This window comes from Lissotriton vulgaris, chromosome 9 (genome assembly GCF_964263255.1).
Source record: "Lissotriton vulgaris chromosome 9, aLisVul1.2, whole genome shotgun sequence".
Taxonomy (NCBI): domain Eukaryota; kingdom Metazoa; phylum Chordata; class Amphibia; order Caudata; family Salamandridae; genus Lissotriton; species Lissotriton vulgaris.
The window spans coordinates 1,155,500,675-1,155,519,875 of NC_141697.1; positions in this window are offsets into that span (position 1 = coordinate 1,155,500,675).

The window sequence follows — 19,201 nt, forward strand, 5'->3', positions numbered from 1 at the left end:
CGCCACCCTGGCGGTCACATTCTGTTCCATTAACCTTGCGCAGCACCCGCCGCAAGGTTAAAAATGCATGTTTAACATTTACATGCACAAAGCGGCAGGCACCGCTTGGTGCCTGCCACTTTGTGCATGTAAATGCTGGGGGGTACCATAGGTACCCTCCATGTGCACCCCCCACCCCGACACCCTGGGGGCCCGCAACAGGCCCCCAAACACCAAAGACCACATGCTTTTCCACGGCGGAAAACCCGCTGTGGAAAAGCATGTTTCCGCATGAATCCTAATATGGCTGGCGGTGTCTGCCACCATATTAGAGGTTTTCCGCCGCAGGACCGCGTTGGAAAAGCGGCGGACGGTTTTCACGTCCGAAGATGACCCCCCTGCCATCCTAATCTGGTGGGGGGTCTTTGCAATCACCGCAGCGGGGAATCCGCATCCTCCGGGCCGACGTTGGCTTCCGCCCGGCCCGGAGGATGCGGATTCACCGCAATCCTAATCGGCCCCTTAGTTCGACTCAGTTCTCACTCTTCTCTTTTCTGTGCTATCTCCTCTATATCCTTTGCACTTTTTCTCCATCGGCAGTACGAGAGCAGCGGGGGTAATCCATACAGAGTTCCACCAATCATTTCCTTGCTTCCCTCCATACAAACACCAGAAGAACCTTCACCATCAGCGCACACACTTACGGCTACACACACCGACTGTTTTACTTGTTGTTTCTCTCACTAAAGCCTACAATATTGCACTGTTTCTTCCTTACATTTCTACTATATCTGCCCTGTTTTGCTCATATAAATTTTTGATAAAACGACGTTGAAGAAACAAAAAATCTATATCTTTTCCATACAAATGTATCCAGAATTTTGTAGCACTTTTAAGATGTCTATTCTGCATGCCATTTGGCACATAAACATTACCCTGTCTCAGTTACCCTCTGTTTAGTCTTTTTAAGGTGGCACGGCTAAAGTGCTATATTTGCACGTCACTCAACATGCTATTGTTTTAACAGGTTATTTTTTTTTACACCCAAGGCCTCGTTATCTTTTACATTTTACAAAGGGACATTTTTTTTTGCACTTTTCTATGCAGTATTTTGTTCAAATTTGCCAGTTGGCTAGTTGTCACTGTGTTGCGATGCATCCACCTGTGACAGATGAGGTTTTAGGAATTGAAGTTGAATGAAATAATATGTCTCCGAAAGGCATCAGTAAAAAAAAAAAATCCTACTAGTTAAAAAAAACATCAAATGAAAAGGATCGATACAATTCGCCTCGAATAACCACTACCTGAATGTACAGTTCCCTACATGTCTAACACTCTGTGTACTTATACATGAGGATGTATAAAAAATTAATAATTGCTCAGCAGAAGAAGCACACACATTTGACCTGCCTTATCGGCTAAGAATGCTTTCGCACCAACCATATTTTTTTATCCTAAAAACCTTGTTTATGTAACACTTTGTAATACAGACAAAAACCGTGAACAACTGTCATTTTGCTTTACATATTATGCTAAAGAAGCAGAGTTATTTACTATCTTCAAAAAGTTACACTTTTAAGGAATTTTGGTTGAACAGAAATAAGGGCTGATTTCAGTTTTTTGCAGAGAAAATTACTTCTGAGCTCTCAGCCTCTAGGCATGTTCTGATTGGTTGACAGGATTGCGCAGATAGAGAAGGCAGTGTTGTCTGACATGGCTTCCAAAGTTGATGTTGACCCATGACCAAAAGCATGTGCAGAAGGCATCATTTGGAGCTAGTTATAGCTGTCTATGTCAACGCAAACAGACAGATTTCCCGGCTGCCATGGACGCTCTTATCCAAACCCTGGAGCTCTTAAGTATGCAAAACCTTTGCAGCTCTGCTAAAGGCTTAATGGACTCTACTGACTTGTTCTGTATACGCAGCATTGTGCTTTAACATGCATTTGCTTTTGGTTTTGCAGAGTAATGAAGAAATCCTTATCTATCCATTCTATCCTTGCAATAAATGAGTTTTGCTAATATTGAGTATCATAACGTATGTGTGGGTGTTTAATAAAAAAAATGTAGGACTGTGAATGTGAGAGGCTAAAAATACATTGCTTCTTGTCATAATTTATGTAAGAGCAGGGTCATCTGCAGGATTTAGGGGACGGGCCAAACATAGGGGGCGATTATGATGGCGGAAGGACCTGAGTCCTTCCGCCACCCCGGAGTAGGAGGGACCGTCTGCAGGGGCAGCGGCGGTCCCTCCGTGCAAATTAGGATGTGACCGCCACCCTGGCGGTCACATCCTGTATTTTTAACATTGCGGCAGGTGCTGCTTGAAGCAGCACCCACCGCAATGTTAAAAATGTAAGCTGTGCATTTACATGCACAAAGCGGCAGGCACCGTGCGGTGCCTGCCGCTTTGTGCACGCAAATGCAGGGGGGTACCATAGGTACCCCCCATGGGCACCCCACACCCCCCCTTCACCCCTGGAGGCCCGCAACGGGCCCCAAAACACAAATCCGTATGCCTTTGCACGGCGGAAATTTCGCCGTGTAAGGGCATAGTACTCCAGACATCCTAATATGGCTGGCGGTGTCTGATAGACTCCCCCAGCCATGTTAGTGCTTTTCCGCCACGGTCGGAAGGCGATCGCGGCGGAAAAGCTGCGGACGGATTGCCAGACCCACCAGCCATCCAAATATGGCGGTGGGTCTTTTGAGGCTCCGCAGCGGTTTTCCCGCATCCACCGGCCGGCGGTGGCTTCTGCCAGCCCGGATGATGCGGGAAAACCGCAATCATGATAGGCCCATTAATTTGGGGGCCCCTGCTCAGCACAACTGAATTTATTATCCAATTTCAGATCATTTACAGACTCAACTACTTTGATTGTATCATTGACAACTCTCTTATTTGGCCGACCTACATGTGGGCCCAACATTAGAGCAAACAGTTTCTCTTTGGCTGGCCAGCACCAGCAACACAGAAAGATTATCAGTCTGAACCAACCTGTTGCATGTGGTGATGTGTACTGTTGTCACACCTTTTGGCCTGTGCATATGATGAGTATTTATTTGTTTACTGCACTCCAGTTCCTGCTATGTGAGGATAGGGACTCTGTGTCAGGTGGCACAAGGCTATAATCTCACCAGCCCAGCAGCAGCTCCATGTTGATGGTGCAATCATGGAGGGAGCATATAATGCTGCACAGCACATTGACACATGGCCTACCTGCCACATAAATAGAAAGACTAATGGTCTTTTCAGTAGGCTACTAGCATTGGTAGTTTCAACTGGGTCAAAGTTCAACATGAGAATTACACTTCATATTGGATTTGTGAGAAATTAGAGTATGAGTTGAAGGAGAACCCACCCCAAATAATAAGCACAATCATTTCTGGGGTGAACCACAAAAGTCACTAGACAAGCCTATGCTTAACCTGTTGTCGATTACGATGTTGGCCCCTAAAGTTGGAAGCTTTTCTCACCGCAGTCAGAGGCTTTCCGATCAACACGGTTGGGTTGCGGACTGATTTCCCGTTTACGATGTCAGCAGTCGGAACATAACCCGGCTGGTCATACCGACTCGGTTCTGACCGGCTCTTGGAGTCTTCCAGCCATTCGGAGCTGCACCAAAATCCTCTATGGACAGCGTTTCTGCCATTGGATTACAATGTCTCTCACAGCTCTTCTGTGCTGGCCTTTCTGACATGGAAAGGCTGTCAGGAAATGACTTTAGGGCCCCCAGCAGGGCCCCATTGCCTCAGCGATCTACGGTTGGTGGTCGAGGGGGTACCTAGTGTACCCCTCTATAAAACCCTGCACTGTGTGGCAGGCACCATTGCCACTTAAGCATTTTACAAAAAGAACAATGGATGGACAGAATGTAGAACAATGTCATACATTCACCCCATTGTTTATTTGCCCACAATGCCATTCCAGGTTGAACCCAGCTATATGAAAATCAGTCTTGACCCTGTGCCCAATGAGAACAGTCCAGCCCAAACTGCCGGGCCAGATCCTCCCTGGGCTGGAAACATGCATATTAGGACCGGTTTCGGGGTTCCACCCTTCATTAGCCAGGATATCTTGACTCCAGTGGCATGGAGAGCACATGACCCATGTCTGGGCATACCAGTCCATCTCGGGGTGACAAATGCAAAAAGAACAATTGTTGGACAGAATGCAGAACAATTAGGCAAGGTGTTGGACACAAAAGTCCTGACATTTACAATTCCAGGACTGTAATCTAAAGCATTATTGGCAAGGTGTTAGACACTAAAAGTGTATCTTCACATTCAATACTCCATAGTCACACATACCTTTTGATGTATAAAATAGAAATAACATAATAATTAATCGTACATGGTTAAAATTAAACATTAACATGTAGAATAGTATATTAATGATTAGGAGCATGAATACATTTTCATTAATATGTAATAATATTTCTAAACTGAACAAATCATAATCCTCAATTGAAAATATTAACATTTAAAAAATATGCAATAAATTAAAATGTCATTGTTAAATATTGTTAACACATTTTTAATTAATACATGTCTAAGATATAAATATACAAAATCTTAATTTACTCATCAGTACTAATACTAACCCTGATCACTTGAAGGAAGCAGTAATCAGGCCTATTCTAAAGAAACCTACGGCTGACCCGGATCAACTTGTAAACTAGTCAAGTCAAGTCAAGTCAATTAATTTGTATAGCGCGCTACATACCCTGAGGGTCTCAAGGCGCTTGAGGAGGGAGGGGAATTACTTGTCGAATATCCAGGTTTTAAGTTGCTTTCTGAATGCTAGGTGGTTTTGAGTGAGGCGGAGGTGAATGGGGAGTGAATTCCAGGTTTTAGCCGCCAGGTAGGAGAAGGATCTTCCTCCCATGGTGGTTTTGTTGATGCGTGGAACAGCAGCAAGGGCTTGGTTGGAAGAGCGTAGCTGGCGTGAGGGGGTGTAGAAGGAGACTCGCGTGTTGAGGCATTCTGGTCCAAGTTCGTAAAGTGCTTTGTGTGCGTGGTTGAGGAGGCGGAATGTTATCCTCTTATTGACATGGAGGCAATGGAGGTCTTTCAGGTGATTAGAAATGTGATCTTTACGCGGGATGTCTAGTATGAGTCTGGCTGATGCATTCTGGATGCGTTGGAGTTTTTTCTGAAGTTTTGCGGTGGTACCGGCGTATAGGGTGTTTCCGTAGTCCAGGCGGCTTGTAACCAGTGCATGGGTGACCGTTTTTCTAGTTTCGGTGGGGATCCAGCGAAATGTTTTTTTGAGCATGCGAAGAATGTTGAAGCAAGATGATGAAACGGCGTTGACTTGTCTGGTCATCGAGAGTGAGGAGTCCAGGATGACGCCCAGGTTCCGTGCGTGGTCCGTCGGGATGGGTGCTTTTCCAAGGGCCGCTGGCCACCAAGAGTCGTCCCATGCGGTGGGGGAGGCACCTAAGATAAGGACTTCTGTTTTGTCTGAGTTCAGTTTCAGACGGCTGAGCTTCATCCACTCGGCTACTTCTTTCATTCCTTGATGTAGGTTGGTTTTGGCGGTGTTAGGGTCATTGGTGAGTGAGAGGATCAGTTGAGTGTCGTCAGCGTAGGAGATGATGTTGAGGTTGGGTTGGCGTGCGATGGTCGCGAGGGGGCTCATGTAGACCTGTCTGCGGCCTTCGACACCATCTCGCATCGCGTTCTGTTAGAGCGTCTTGCTGAGGTTGGTGTCGAAGGCGCCGCACTCCAATGGCTATCAAGCTACCTTGGCAACAGACGGTCCAGGGTCCAATTAGGCTCCCACGCTTCCATTTTCTACGAAAATGATAAAGGTGTCCCACAGGGATCCATTCTGAGCCCGACCCTTTTTAACGTTTTTGGCAAAGATCATCAGAGAACATGGTTTTGGAACCGTATCCTATGCTGACGATCCCCAAATCCTCATCACTATCAACCAAAACCCTGATGACATAAAAAGTAGGTTCAAAAACTGTATGATCAGTGTAGTCATTAGGTTCGAAGGCGAGGTCAGCTTCCAAGGTAGTATTTATTCAGGAAGAGAACAACTTAACATCCACAGCAGGAGGCCAGCAATAACGATCCTCCACGAACAGGGGCTCATCAACAACAGAGCATTCTGCAGACATCAGAAGTGACCTCACAGATTCCATTCTATGACACAGCATAGAATACCACACACCTCCCCTCTTTTAAAAAAAAAAAAAAAAAAAAAAAGAACAGTTAAAAACGAACAAAATCCTTGAACTTCATAGGAGGATACTTAGCACGTGAACTCCTACGAGAAATAACAAGGTCCTGATTGCAGACCATGAAAGAACAAGTACAAGGATCATTAAGTACAGAATTCTCAGAAATATTATCATTGGCTACATTTTCATGAAGAACAGAATCATTGTACACATCAACATTATTAGCATCAACAGAAATGTTGTCTTTACATGAAGAAAGATGATCAAAGGCTTCATGAGTACCAGAAAGTTCTGAATCATCATTAACAATTCGCAGACTGCTAGTAGGTGTTGAATGAGGTTGTGATTGGGAAGATCTACAATTATCAGATTTACAAATAGAAATGCGTCTAAAATTCCAGATTTTGCCATCCTCAACTCTAACAGCCTTGCTGAAAACCTCAATAACCTTGACAGGATTGGACCATCTGGGAGATCCCTTGCGAATTTGCCCACCAAACTTCACTCTCACAAAATCCCCAACATTTAACCTTGAAGAACTAGGATAAGTTTTCCGAACAGAATTGTGAGACATTCTATCTTGGTACTTACTTACCCTATCTCTAACAGTTTTCAAATCCAATTCCAAATAATCATCATTCTTAGATTTTAACCACCAAGGCATGAGTTTAGAGCCAGGTTCTCTACAACGTAACATCTCGAAAGGAGAAAGACCAGTCACAGAATTGGGAGACAAACGATAAGTCAAAAGAGTAGCTTGCAAAGCTTTTTTCCATTTCAAACCACTACGCAAAGCTAACTGACAAGATTCCTTAATGACCCTGTTGAAACGTTCCACTTGACCATTAGATTGAGGAAAATAATTGGAAACTCTCTTATGAACAATACCACAACTGGAGAGAAAAGATGTAAAAACTTCACTGACAAATTGTGGACCATTGTCAGAGATGATTTCTTCAGGTAAACCTTCTCTAGAAAAAACTTCATTCAAAAATTCGACAATAACATCCGAATTGACCTTCTCACCAATTTTCAATTCCGGCCACTTCGAGAAGTAATCAACAAGAACAATGGCGAACATATCTTTACCAGACTGGTAATTAAAGGGGCCAATAATGTCTATACCTAACTTACGCCATGGATTTTGGACAAACTCAATGGGAGTAAGACCCTCGGAAATTTGTGTCACGGATTTGTCGCTCAAGGAACAAGGAGAACAATTTCTGACCCATCTGTCAATCATACCATCCATACTAGGCCACCAATAATACTCTCTAATTCTTCTCTTAGTCATGGACATTCCCATATGGCCTTCATGCGCAAGGTTACAAATAGACTCTCTCATATCCTTGGGAGGAACAATTTTATCAGCTCTGAAAACCATTCCAGAATTTGCCATTAATTCATCCTTAACCTTAAAGAAAGAGGCCAATTCACCACTAAGTTTCCTCTCTTCAGGCCAACCATTACTCAGAAAAACCTTCACAACCCTCAAAACTTCGTCATGTTCCATAGCTTTTCCCAAACAGACTGAGAAATCAATTTAGATTGTTCATTACTAATGATGACATTTACATCAGATATACCAAAAGCCACATCGCATTCATCAGTGTGTTCAATAATAGGGCAATCTTTTATGGGAAAACGAGACATGCAATCTGCATGAACATTGGAGCGACCTGGAACATAAACAACCACACAGCGATATTCTTGTAACTTAGCAGCGAGCCTCGCTAGACGAGCAGTGAGAGTTCTACCACCCCCAGCAGATAACATACTAACAAGGGGTTTGTGATCGGTTCTTAATGAAAATTTCATACCCCACAGGAATAGGCGGAAATGTTGAGTGGCCCAAGTGCAAGCAAGTAACTCCTTCTCTATTGTGGAATAATTAAATTCCACATCACAAAGAGACCTGGAAGCGTATGAGACTACATATTCCCCCAGTTTGTCCTTTTGCATTAACACAGCTCCTAAGCCAACATTACTATCATCCACACAAACTATGCATTCTTTACCTACTGAAAATGGTTTGAGAAATGGAGCATCAATAATTTTACTTTTGAGAACATCAAAAGACTCTTGTTGGTCTTTACCCCATACAAATTTTGCTTGTTTTTTCAATAAAGAACGTAGAGGATGTACCAGAGTAGAATAATTTTGTACAAATTTCCCATAAAATTCAGTAAGACCTAGAAAAGACAATAATTGTTCTTTAGAAGTGGGAATGGGAGCTGCAGTAATACTTTTAACATGGTTGAGTTTAGGTTTAATACCATTTTTTGAAATTTCATGACCTAGGTACTCAACTTTGGATTGCCTAAACTTACATTTGGAGAACTTTAGGGTTAGGCCTTTCTCTTGGACACTGCCTAAAACAGAATGCAAATTAGTGTCATGTTCACTACAATCTTTACCAAAGATCAGAATGTCGTCTTGAAAAGCTAATGCACCACTACAGTTCTTGAGTACATCTTTCATCAGCCTTTAAAAAACAGAAGCAGCACTAGCTAGTCCAAAAGGCATTCTCAAGTATTGGAACATACCTTCCGGAGTAACAAAAGCAGTTAACTTTTTTGAATCTTCATGTAACTCTACTTGGTGATATGCACTGGCCTAGTCAATAGTGGAAAATACAGTGGCACCAGCTAATGAGGAGATTAATTCATGGATATTCGGTAAGGGATGCTTGTTAGTCCAAATTTCTTGGTTCAAACTGTGGAGATCCACACATAGACGGAGATCTCCAGAGCTCTTAAGTGATAAAACAATGGGAGATACCCATGGGGAAGATTCAATTGGCTCAATAATTTGTTTCGAGACAAGATCATCCAAAATTTCTTTAAGTTTACTCCTGTAAGCTAATGGAACATTTCTTACTCTGTGTCTAACAGAAACAGCATTCTCATTGAGAATTATTTTATGTTTGAAATCAGAATATTTGCCAAGGGTATCTCTGAAGACATCAGGAAAATTCCTCTTAAGATTTTCAACAAAATGGGGATCATCACAAATCACATTGGTAGTAGGTTCAATCACAGTATTTACATCTGAATCTTCAAAACATACAGGAGTGTTGAAATTGGGATCTAGTTTAATACCTAATTGGCGCTGATGTGGCCACCCCAGAATAGCTACTCCGTTAGTAGCTACATAGACCTTCCCATTGGTGATTCGATTTCTAACTTGAAGGGTAGCCCAAAAATATCCCTCCAATTTTTTTTTTCCAGTGTAACCTCCAGGATATATATCGGGAAGAAAGAGTTCTCTGTTGCCCCATAAACTTCTAAAAAGATTTAATCCAATGATAGAGTACCATGAACAGGAATCTATCATTAGGTCAATTGAAATATTGTCTACTAAAATGGGACAAGAGGGAAATTCTTTAAGTTCATTTTCATCTACAGAAAGAATGCAATTGAAACTATGGAGAACTTCTTCTTCCTCTTGTGAAATGTAGTTGACCCTTTGAATAGAACGACATACATTACCGAAATGTCCTTTTCTTTTGCATTTGACACACACTCTGTCCCAAGCAGGACAACCTTTGTAATTGCCAACATGGTTGGGACTTCCACAACGATAACAGGAAATGTTTTTTTTCTGAGAAAACTTGTTGTCAGGATAATTCTTGTTTTCACCAAGTTTCTTATCACAATTCTTTCTAAACTAACCTTTGGAGGGAAAATTAGGATTAGTTTGGTTTTTAATTAAAGAAACTTCAGGTTCAAGAACTTGAGGTTTAACACTAGCACCTCTAATTTCAGACACAAACAATTCTGATTGTTCTATGCCCTTGGCAATGTTAATAACAGCACTAAGGGAAGATTCTGTGCCAAGCCAGAGTCTTTCTTGAATTTTCGTGCTCTTTGTTCGCATCATAATCTGATCTCTTAGGACTTGTTCATAAGAAATTGTTTCGAAAGAACAGTAACAAGCTAAAGAGCGAAGAGCTGAAACGTAATCTTCAATGGATTCGTCTTGTTTTTGAACACGATAATAAAACTTGAACCTTTCCATGACTGTATTTATTTTCCTTCCAAAACGAATTTTCATTTGTCTAGTAGCTTTCTCAAAGACATCAATGTCTCCAGCATCTTCAATAGGAGGAAGATTGTCAAATTCCTTAATTCCTGCGCCTCCTAAGCAGTGTCTTAAAAGAGCAAGTTTGCGTTTGGCAGAGCACCCATCTTTTTCAAGTACTTCAACATATGCTATAAACATTGGGAACCACAAGTCCCATTCAATGTTAGGATCACCAGCTGTTTGCAAAAAATGAGGAGGAGCAGAAATGTTCGACATTGTACACAAAGAATACTTTTACTTAAGGATATTAAAAATGGAAAAAATAATAATAATAAATACCTTAAGTAACTTCTTTTTTTTTTTTTTGAAAGGTTGACTTCGAGTGAATATTTGCGATGTAAAATTATTTTCCAAAACAAAACACGAAGAGAATGAAAATTTTAAAGATGGCGGCACGTAAATGACGTCAGCGCGTCATGAAGGTGGAAGGTAAAGCCCATGGTGCTTTGCGGCTGACTCCTAGAATTCTCTGAAGACGCGAGCGTCACTGACGATGCTGCTGAAGAACAGAGGAAAATGTTGCATGCAGCGCTAGAACGCACGGAGCGTTTGAAACATGCGAGCTCCAACGGCGTGCAGAGAAAAGCAGGTAAGGAACGTATAAACAGGAAAGTAAGGGTGCGCCAACGGGGAAAGTCGTTAAAAAAAAAAAAGATAAACAGTACTTTACCCCGACAGAAACGGAGGTAGAATCAAACTCCAGGTGAAATGAAGCGTTGAACGAAACGTGAACGTTGTCCTGTAAGTCCTGAAATCTTAACTCTTGAAATCCTCAATCCCATTCTCGTCGCCAGTAATTATGTAGTAATTAGGTTCGGAGGCGAGGTCAGCTTCCAAGGTAGTATTTATTCAGGAAGAGAACAACTTAACATCCACAGCAAGAGGCCAGCAATAACGATCCTCCACGAACAGGGGCCCATCAACAACAGAGCATTCTACAGACATCAGGAGTGACCTCACAGATTCCATTCTATGACACAGCATAGAATACCACAATCAGTATACAAGAATGGATGACCAGAAACTACCTTATGATGAACGCTGGAAAGACTGAGGTCATGCTTTTCGGCAAAGCCGACCAAATTTGGGCATCAGACTGGTGGCCAGACTCCCTCGGTCCCTGCCCATCCCCCAAGCCCTTTGTCAGAAATCTTGGAGTAACATTAGACGACAAGTTGACCATGTCTGAACATATCAGGAAAACAGTGGGAAATAGCTATGGCCAGATGCGAAGTCTGAGGAAGATCTTTAAATGGATCCCACTCTCAGCACGCATGCCCCTGGTCCAGGGACTCATTGTTAACAGGATGGACTATGGAAATGCCCTTTTTTCAGCCATCAACCTAACACTACTGAATCGACTGCAGGTCCTCCAAAACACTGCTGCTAGGCTAATACTAGATCTACCCCCTCGTACCCCCTCAGCAGCCTGCCTCAGGACTCTGCACTGGCTCCCCATACAAACACGCATAAAGTTCAAACTCTGCTGCCTAGTCCATAAGGCTGTAAATGGCCATGGACCTGTCTATCTCGAACATAAGCTCAAGGCCCACGTCCCAAGCAGGACGTTACGCTCTTCTAGCAAATCCCTTCTCTCCGTTCCCAGAGTTCGAACAGTTAGAAACGGAGATAGAGCTTTCAGTAAAACTGCCCCAGAAGCATGGAACTCCCTCCCCATTCAGTTGAGGTTAGAGCCCGATCACATGAAATTCCGAAAACAACTAAAAACCTGGCTCTTCTAGCCAGCTGAGCCCTCCCACTTCCTGGATCAGTTGGTCATAAGGATCCTTGCTACATGCTAGCACTCTGAGACCTTCGGGTGATTTATGCACCATTCAAATGAAATAAAATGGAAATAATACATCTTCATTCTATTTTTATAATTCTATTACACCCATTTTCAAAGATTGGTAAATAAATTAAACACATTTAAATTAAAACATTTTTCAAACAATTTATTAACAATGACATTATAATCCTAAACACTGAAAAAAAACCTATTAATGAATTGTAAAAGTTCATAAAATGGACAAATAAAAACAAATATTAAATTAAATTTTTTAATAAAAACTACATTTACTAACCCCCAGATGCATGAAGCACCCACTCTGGGAATCCTAAATATCGAAAAATACCGAATCTATCCAGAATTCGCAGAATGGGATGCATCATCAAAATCGCTAAAAAAATGCGATTCGCAACCGGCCGCACTCGCAGTATGCAAATTTCCCAAAATCGCTATAAAATCGCAGAATCAGCTGTTTCCCAACCCCAAATTGCGATTTCGCAAATACCGAAATTGCAAATAGCGATCTCGCAGATTGCTAGATCGCAAAAACGGGTAGTCGCATTTTGAGCACAATGATGACATCACAACCAGGAAGTAGGCTGCTCCATGCTTCATTTGGATCACAGAGCTGGATAGAGGAGGAGGCACAGCACTGAGCTCCAAGAGACACACACTGCAGTCCTAATACAGCCAGGAAGCACAAAATCAAGTTATCTGAACAAGAGCTGGAGTTATTGATAGAGGGAGTCAGCAGGGACCATGACCAGCTGTTTGGGAAGCTGTCCCGGAAGGTGCCCGAGTCTACGAAAAGTCGCATCTGGCTGCGCATCAGGGCCAAGGTCAATGCTGTTGGAGTGACACACCGGTCAATCGATGACCTCAAAAAGAGGTGGTAAGACGTCAGAGGCCTTGCCAAGGAGCGCAATGCGGAGAGACTGGGGGAGAGAGTGGCCACGGGAGGAGGAGACTCCACAGTTCCTGTGTACACACCACTGGAGGACTTAGTGGAGGACACCATCAACCCTGCAGCCTGAGTGGGGGTCACTCAGCTGGACACCCCCAGGCCACACACAAATCACAAGGTAAGAGCCACGCAACTGCGACCCCGTCCCCTAACAATGCCCATGCCCCCAGAGCAAGCCATATTGGTAACCCCAGTAATGCAGTCCCTGCCCCTCCCAAATGTCCAATTGCATTGTGGGACCTTTAGTGTGACAATGTGCCCTGATAGCCACACACAGCCAGAATAGTCAAGTAAAACATACCCCTAAAGCCAGTCAGGGAATGCTAGCCTGCATGCATGTTGCTACATCCCAGGTGCATGAATCATATCGTTAATCATGCACTCATTCACATCACAGGTACTTCAGATGCTGAGACGTCTGATAGCGAGGCACTCCACAGTGTGGGGACTCCTGCTGAGAAGGAGGGAGAGAGCCAACCAGCAACAGCACCTTCACCACCACACGCACCAGCACCTGCAACAGTACCTGGAACAGGACATGCACCAGCACCCGCACCAGCACCTGCACCAGCACCTACACCAGCACCTGGTCCAGCACCTTCTCAAACACACAGGGCCACCCCTGCAGCCATAGGAGGAGCACAACCTCACCAGTCCTCACGCATGGCAGTGGAGCAGACCCCACCACCACCCAGGAGGCAGACACGCCGCACAGCCACTGTGCGGTCCCAGGCAAGCAGCAGGTTGAGGCAGCAGCGCTCTGTGGCCACAGCAGCAGACATGGAGCAACAGGCACATAATCTAGGCCTTGGAATTGAATCTCGGATGCTTGCTGTGCACCGCAAGCAGGCACAGCACATGGCAGCTATGCAGCTGCAGCTGTACAAAACTGCACACAACAAAAACCAACTAACTGAGAGTGTGCAGGAGCTAACCGCAGCTGTCAAAGAGAGTAACCAACTGATGGTGGTGCAGCAGGACATCACACTCAGACGTTGGGAACGCCACTTCCCAGGTGTCGCGCAGGTCACTGGCCATGCAGATTCAGATGGTACAATGCTGCCAAGATGTTGCAAGGGCCCTGGAGCAGGTTGCCACCGCTGTGGATAACTAACAGGCATCCGGCCATGGCCATGCAAGGGGGGGGGGGTGATGATGCCAGTGAGGCTACATCTAGCCTGAGCAGCCTGTCTGTGCCGGTGGTACCTGAAAGGTGCCGCAGTTCCCGGCCCAATGCTGCATCACAGCAGGAACCTCCCAACGTGGAGGTGGAGAGACGACAGGATGCGACCGGCAGGAGACGCCAGTGACTGACTGTACATTAACGGCAGTGCCATGGTGGGGTAACCACGCACGCCTGCTCTGGACACAAGAGCCTGTATGACTCAATAAAATTGCACAAATTTAATTTTGATTTAAAGCACTTCCAGAGCTTGTTCACCCAAAAATAAGAATTTATTTTGAACACAAATCTTCCTCATGTCATTCATTTATGTGGCATGCATGAGAGCAGTGTTGTGTGAGGGGTATGGGTGCACTAGAAATAGTTCAGTGTGATGTTGTTGCAGCGCCTGTGTCCTTCAGCAGGATTCTCCCCGCGTGCATGATGCACATGTTCAGGTCGCAGGTTGTCCCCCTCCGACTCAGTACCAGACACCTCCACAGGTATCCTCCGCTTGGTGGCAATATTGTGGAGTATGGCACACACGGCCATGATGCGGCAGCAGACCTCAGGCCGATATTTGAGGGCCCCGCCAGTCTTGTGGAGGATGCAGAATCAACTCTTTAACATGCCAAATGTCCGCTCTATCACATTTCTGGTGTGTATGTGCACAGCATTTTACCGCCGTTCCTGTGGTGTAGCAGGGTTGAGGTATGGTGTGAGGAGGTATTCACTGAGGCCGTAGGCGCTGTCACCTGAAGGTAGGAGCAGAGGGTCAGTGCCTGCTATGCGCAGCAACAAGGTCTTAACATACTGTATGTAGGCATGTGTACTTGTGGACTTATCATTAGGAGTTGGAAAGAGCCACAAGTTAACGTTAAAATCCAAATGACCACTGAAATATGCCAGTTATAGTTCAGTGAACTAACTACAACTTGAGCCCCCATCAAGCACAGCTTATGACTATACATATTACATAAATGATGGCATTTTTAGTGACATAATTGATGACATCACTTCTGCCATCTCTATCATAGCATCAAGCCAAAAAAACATGGTATTTTGGGCGCATTTTAAATATGCATAGCTTTCCTTCATACTCATTTTCCATTCATAGATTTCACCCTAGAAATTGCAGCATAATCTCTACACAATAAAAAAGTATTATACTGTGCAGCTGGGTTGTTAGCTCTGGATATCCCAGGTAATTAGAGAACCAACAAACACTACAGGACTGTTATGTTATGTTATGTTAAAAATAATTTCTATAGTGCAACATACACCTGATAGGTTTCTTGGCGCTTAGAAACAGGGCTCTACACAGAAGTGAGTTAGATGGGATACGCTGACGTAAATAGTCAGGTTTTGAGCTGCTTCCTAAATTGAAGGTGGTTGTCAGTTAGTCGTAGGAAGATAGGGAGAGAGTTCCAGAACTGGGGAGCCAGCGTTGAGAAGCACAGCCCGCCATGTTTATTTCGTTTGTATCAAGGGGTGCTCAGAAGGCAGTGGCAGGATGATTGAAGGGTGCGGGGGGGACTGTATTTCTTGATCTTACTGGATATGAAAGCCGGGCCGGTGTCCGTCAGAGCTTTATGGACGATACAGCCTAATTTAAATGCACAACGTTGGCTCACAGGGAGCCAATGCAATTGTTGCAGCAGGGGTTTGACATGGTGGCGAGAGGAAAGTTGGAAGATAAGCCTAGCTGCATGGTTCTGTATCAGTTGTAGGCGTTGCAGTTGATATGCTGGAATGCTGGCATACAGTGAGTTTGCATAATCCAGTCTGGAAATATTTAGCGCCTGGACTACCAAAGTGGCTGCTTCTTTCGAGAAAGAAGCAAGCTGAAACCACTGAGTTGATTTGAGGGTTCATAGATAGATCCTTGCCTATCGTGTTCCTCAGGCTCTTCGCCGTTACTGCCGGGGCGGGGGGAGGTCCCAATTGGATAGGCCAAAAGTTGGAGTAACAAGGGCTGTTGTTACCGCCAGTCAGGATCAACTCAGTTTTGTTCGGGTTTAACTTGAGTTGGTTCAGGTTCATCCAGTTGCTAATATAAGCCATAGTATCCCGCAAGTGGGATTCCGATGAACTGGAGGAATGAAGATTAAAAATTAGTTGCAGATCATCTGCATAGTTGTAAACCAGCACATTCCTCTCCCTCAAGGCAGTGATCAGAGGTTGCATATAGAGGTTAAACAACAGGGGAGATAAAGAGGAGCCCTGCGGGACTCCACAAGGGAGTCTGCCTTTCGTGGAGCAGTAATGACCCAAGCGGACAGATTGAATCCTGTCTGACAGAAACGATTGGAGCCATTTCAGTGCTTGACCTCTGACCCCTGCACTTCGGACACGCTCGACCAAGATGTTGTGGTCGACTGTGTCAAATGCTGCCGAGAGATCAAGAAGAATTAAGGCCTGTGAGATGTTTTGATCTGCTCCTCTGCGAAGATCGTCCATGACCGACTGGATGACTGTTTCGGTCGAATGGGCGGGACGAAATCCGGCCTGGTTGGAATCTAGGAGAGAGGATGCTTCTACAAAGGAGCTCATGCAACCTGTTACATGGGATTCCAAGATTTTGCCAAGATAGGGTAGGAGGGAGATCGGGCGGTAGTTGCTCATGACCAGGGGGTTGCACTCGGTTTCTTCAAGATAGCAATGATCTCTGCCACTTTAAAGGACTCCCGGACCTGTCCACTGCTAAGAGAAGAATTGAGGAGAGAAATAGGGGGTTCAGGGCAGGCCATGAAAGCTTCCCGCAAGATGTGGGGAGGGCCGCTGTCGAGAGGGGAGCCTGACTTGACTTTAATCATTAATTCAGAAAAAGAATCAAAAGTAATAGGTAAAAACTGATTAAAAGCAACAGGGTTTGGCAGCTGGGGCTGAGAGTGGGGAATGTTAGAATGGGGAATACTTGATTTTATTACAGTAATTTTATCGAAGAAATAATGGTTCAATGAGTCACAGAGCTGCTGAGATTGCTCGGGCTGTGTCATTACTGTAATCGGGCTAGTTAATTCCTCTACAATAGCGAAGATTTCCTTTGCCTTATTAGCTGAGTTCGCTATTTTTACAGAGAAATACTCTGTTTTGCACACAAGAATAGAGGATTTATATGCTCTGAGGAGGAGTAAATAAGTTAGTTTAAGTTCGGGGTTGTAGTGGCGTCTCCACTTCCGTTCAGCTTGTCAAAGTTTTAATTTTGCTTCTTTAAGCTCAAGGGAAAACCACTTTTGGGCGTCATGAGGTCTTCGTGATTTAATAATTTTACAAGGGGCAACTGTGTTGCAAGCATTCTCTAGCCAGATGGAAAGATTGGTAGCCTGACTGGAAGTTGAACAGTCTTGAGTCAGAGGGGCTGTGTTGACTAGTATTGTGTGGAATTGCTCCATATTTGCTCGATTCCAATTCCTGGCTGTCATACTGCCTGGCTTAATGGAGGTAACTGAGCTGATAATTGAAGTCGTGAACATGATCAGGTAGTGATCGGACCATACGCAGGAAATAATGTTTATAGGAGAAATGGCTAGGTTCTGGGTCCACACTTGGTCTAAAATTTGGCCCTTGTTGTGCGTGGCTTTATGTATGTGCTGGGTACAGGTTAAGCTGACCAGGGTGTCTGTGAAGTCACGAGATAAGGAATCTTCCTTACTGTTCTTGGGCCAGTAATTGAAATCGCCAACTATCAGCACCCTTGTGTGATTGATCACAAGTTGTGCAATCAAATCCCCAAATGCATGGGGGAAATTTGGCATTGAGTGAGGTGGGCGATAAACAACCATGCATGCTAGGGAAAACTGGTATGATTCCAGTTTGATAGTTAAGATTTCAGTGTGTGGGACTTGGGTGGTGGACAATGAAGTAAACTGATACGGTTTATTGATAATAGCCGCTACCCCCCCTCCTCTTCTGCCCGCTGCTCTATCCGACTGCAAGATGTAATAAGGATCGGGATAGCCGCTAGTGTATCTGGAGTGGACTCAGGCGTGAGCCATGTTTCAGTTAAAAATAAGATATCCGGTCTGTTAGTGTCTACCAACGAAAATAGCTCTAGCTGATGTTTGCACAGGGAGCAGGTATTAAATAGACAGGTTGCTGCTACTAGATTGCTGGACTGATTACAAGTTTGGCGGTCTGACTGCCCGATCACTGTGGCTGCGGCCCTCGGGAGCCCACAGCACCAGCGGTCTTCCTGCAGAGATTTTGCAACTGTGGTGAATATCTTTCCATATATGTTTGATCATTTTGACTGCACATGTGTCGGATGCACACATATGCATGATACGTGTGGAAAAATTCCACCTACCCATTGCTGGAGTCTGGTCTAAATATGGGCAGCCCAGGCAATATGTGTATGGTACAAAAAGACTCACCTGTACATCACCACAAACAGGGTTGTAATCCTCGGGGTGAAGAGGCTGCTGAAGGGGGAACTGAAGAAAGTAATACACGTCAAACTCTGAGGGGAAGAACAAGAAAGGGGTAAGTTTGCTCCACACCGCTGCGGTCAGCTCATGGAAAAGTTAACTCGAAATACGGACGGTGGCAAAACTCCCCTGTACCACCCTATGACAGCTGCTTTTCCCTGGCCACAACGTTCTGTGGTGTGCTGGGAGTGTCAGCGGTTCAGCCGCAGTCTTTGCAATAGAAATCTGCCTATGTCATAATAAGCCGGTCGGACTGCAGAGCACGCAGCGTTCACAACGCGGGTACGGTGGTTCACGGACGGCCAAACACATACGAATGCTCTAGGTATGCGTATTACCAGACTGATCTGACAGATGTACTGGTATATTACTTTTATGAATATCAACCATCAGGGCAAATAAATTGCATATGAAAACTTTGTCACCCATTTCTATTTGATTCCATTTATTTTCAGGATTTTTTATTTCACCAATTAGTTTTTTTGAGAAAAGAACGAGTGAGATGCAAGTGACCCATCGCTAAATTTGTATTTTTTCTAGCTTTCTGATATGTTGCACTTGTTTCCCAATTTTCCCAAGAAAATCCCCAAATATTTC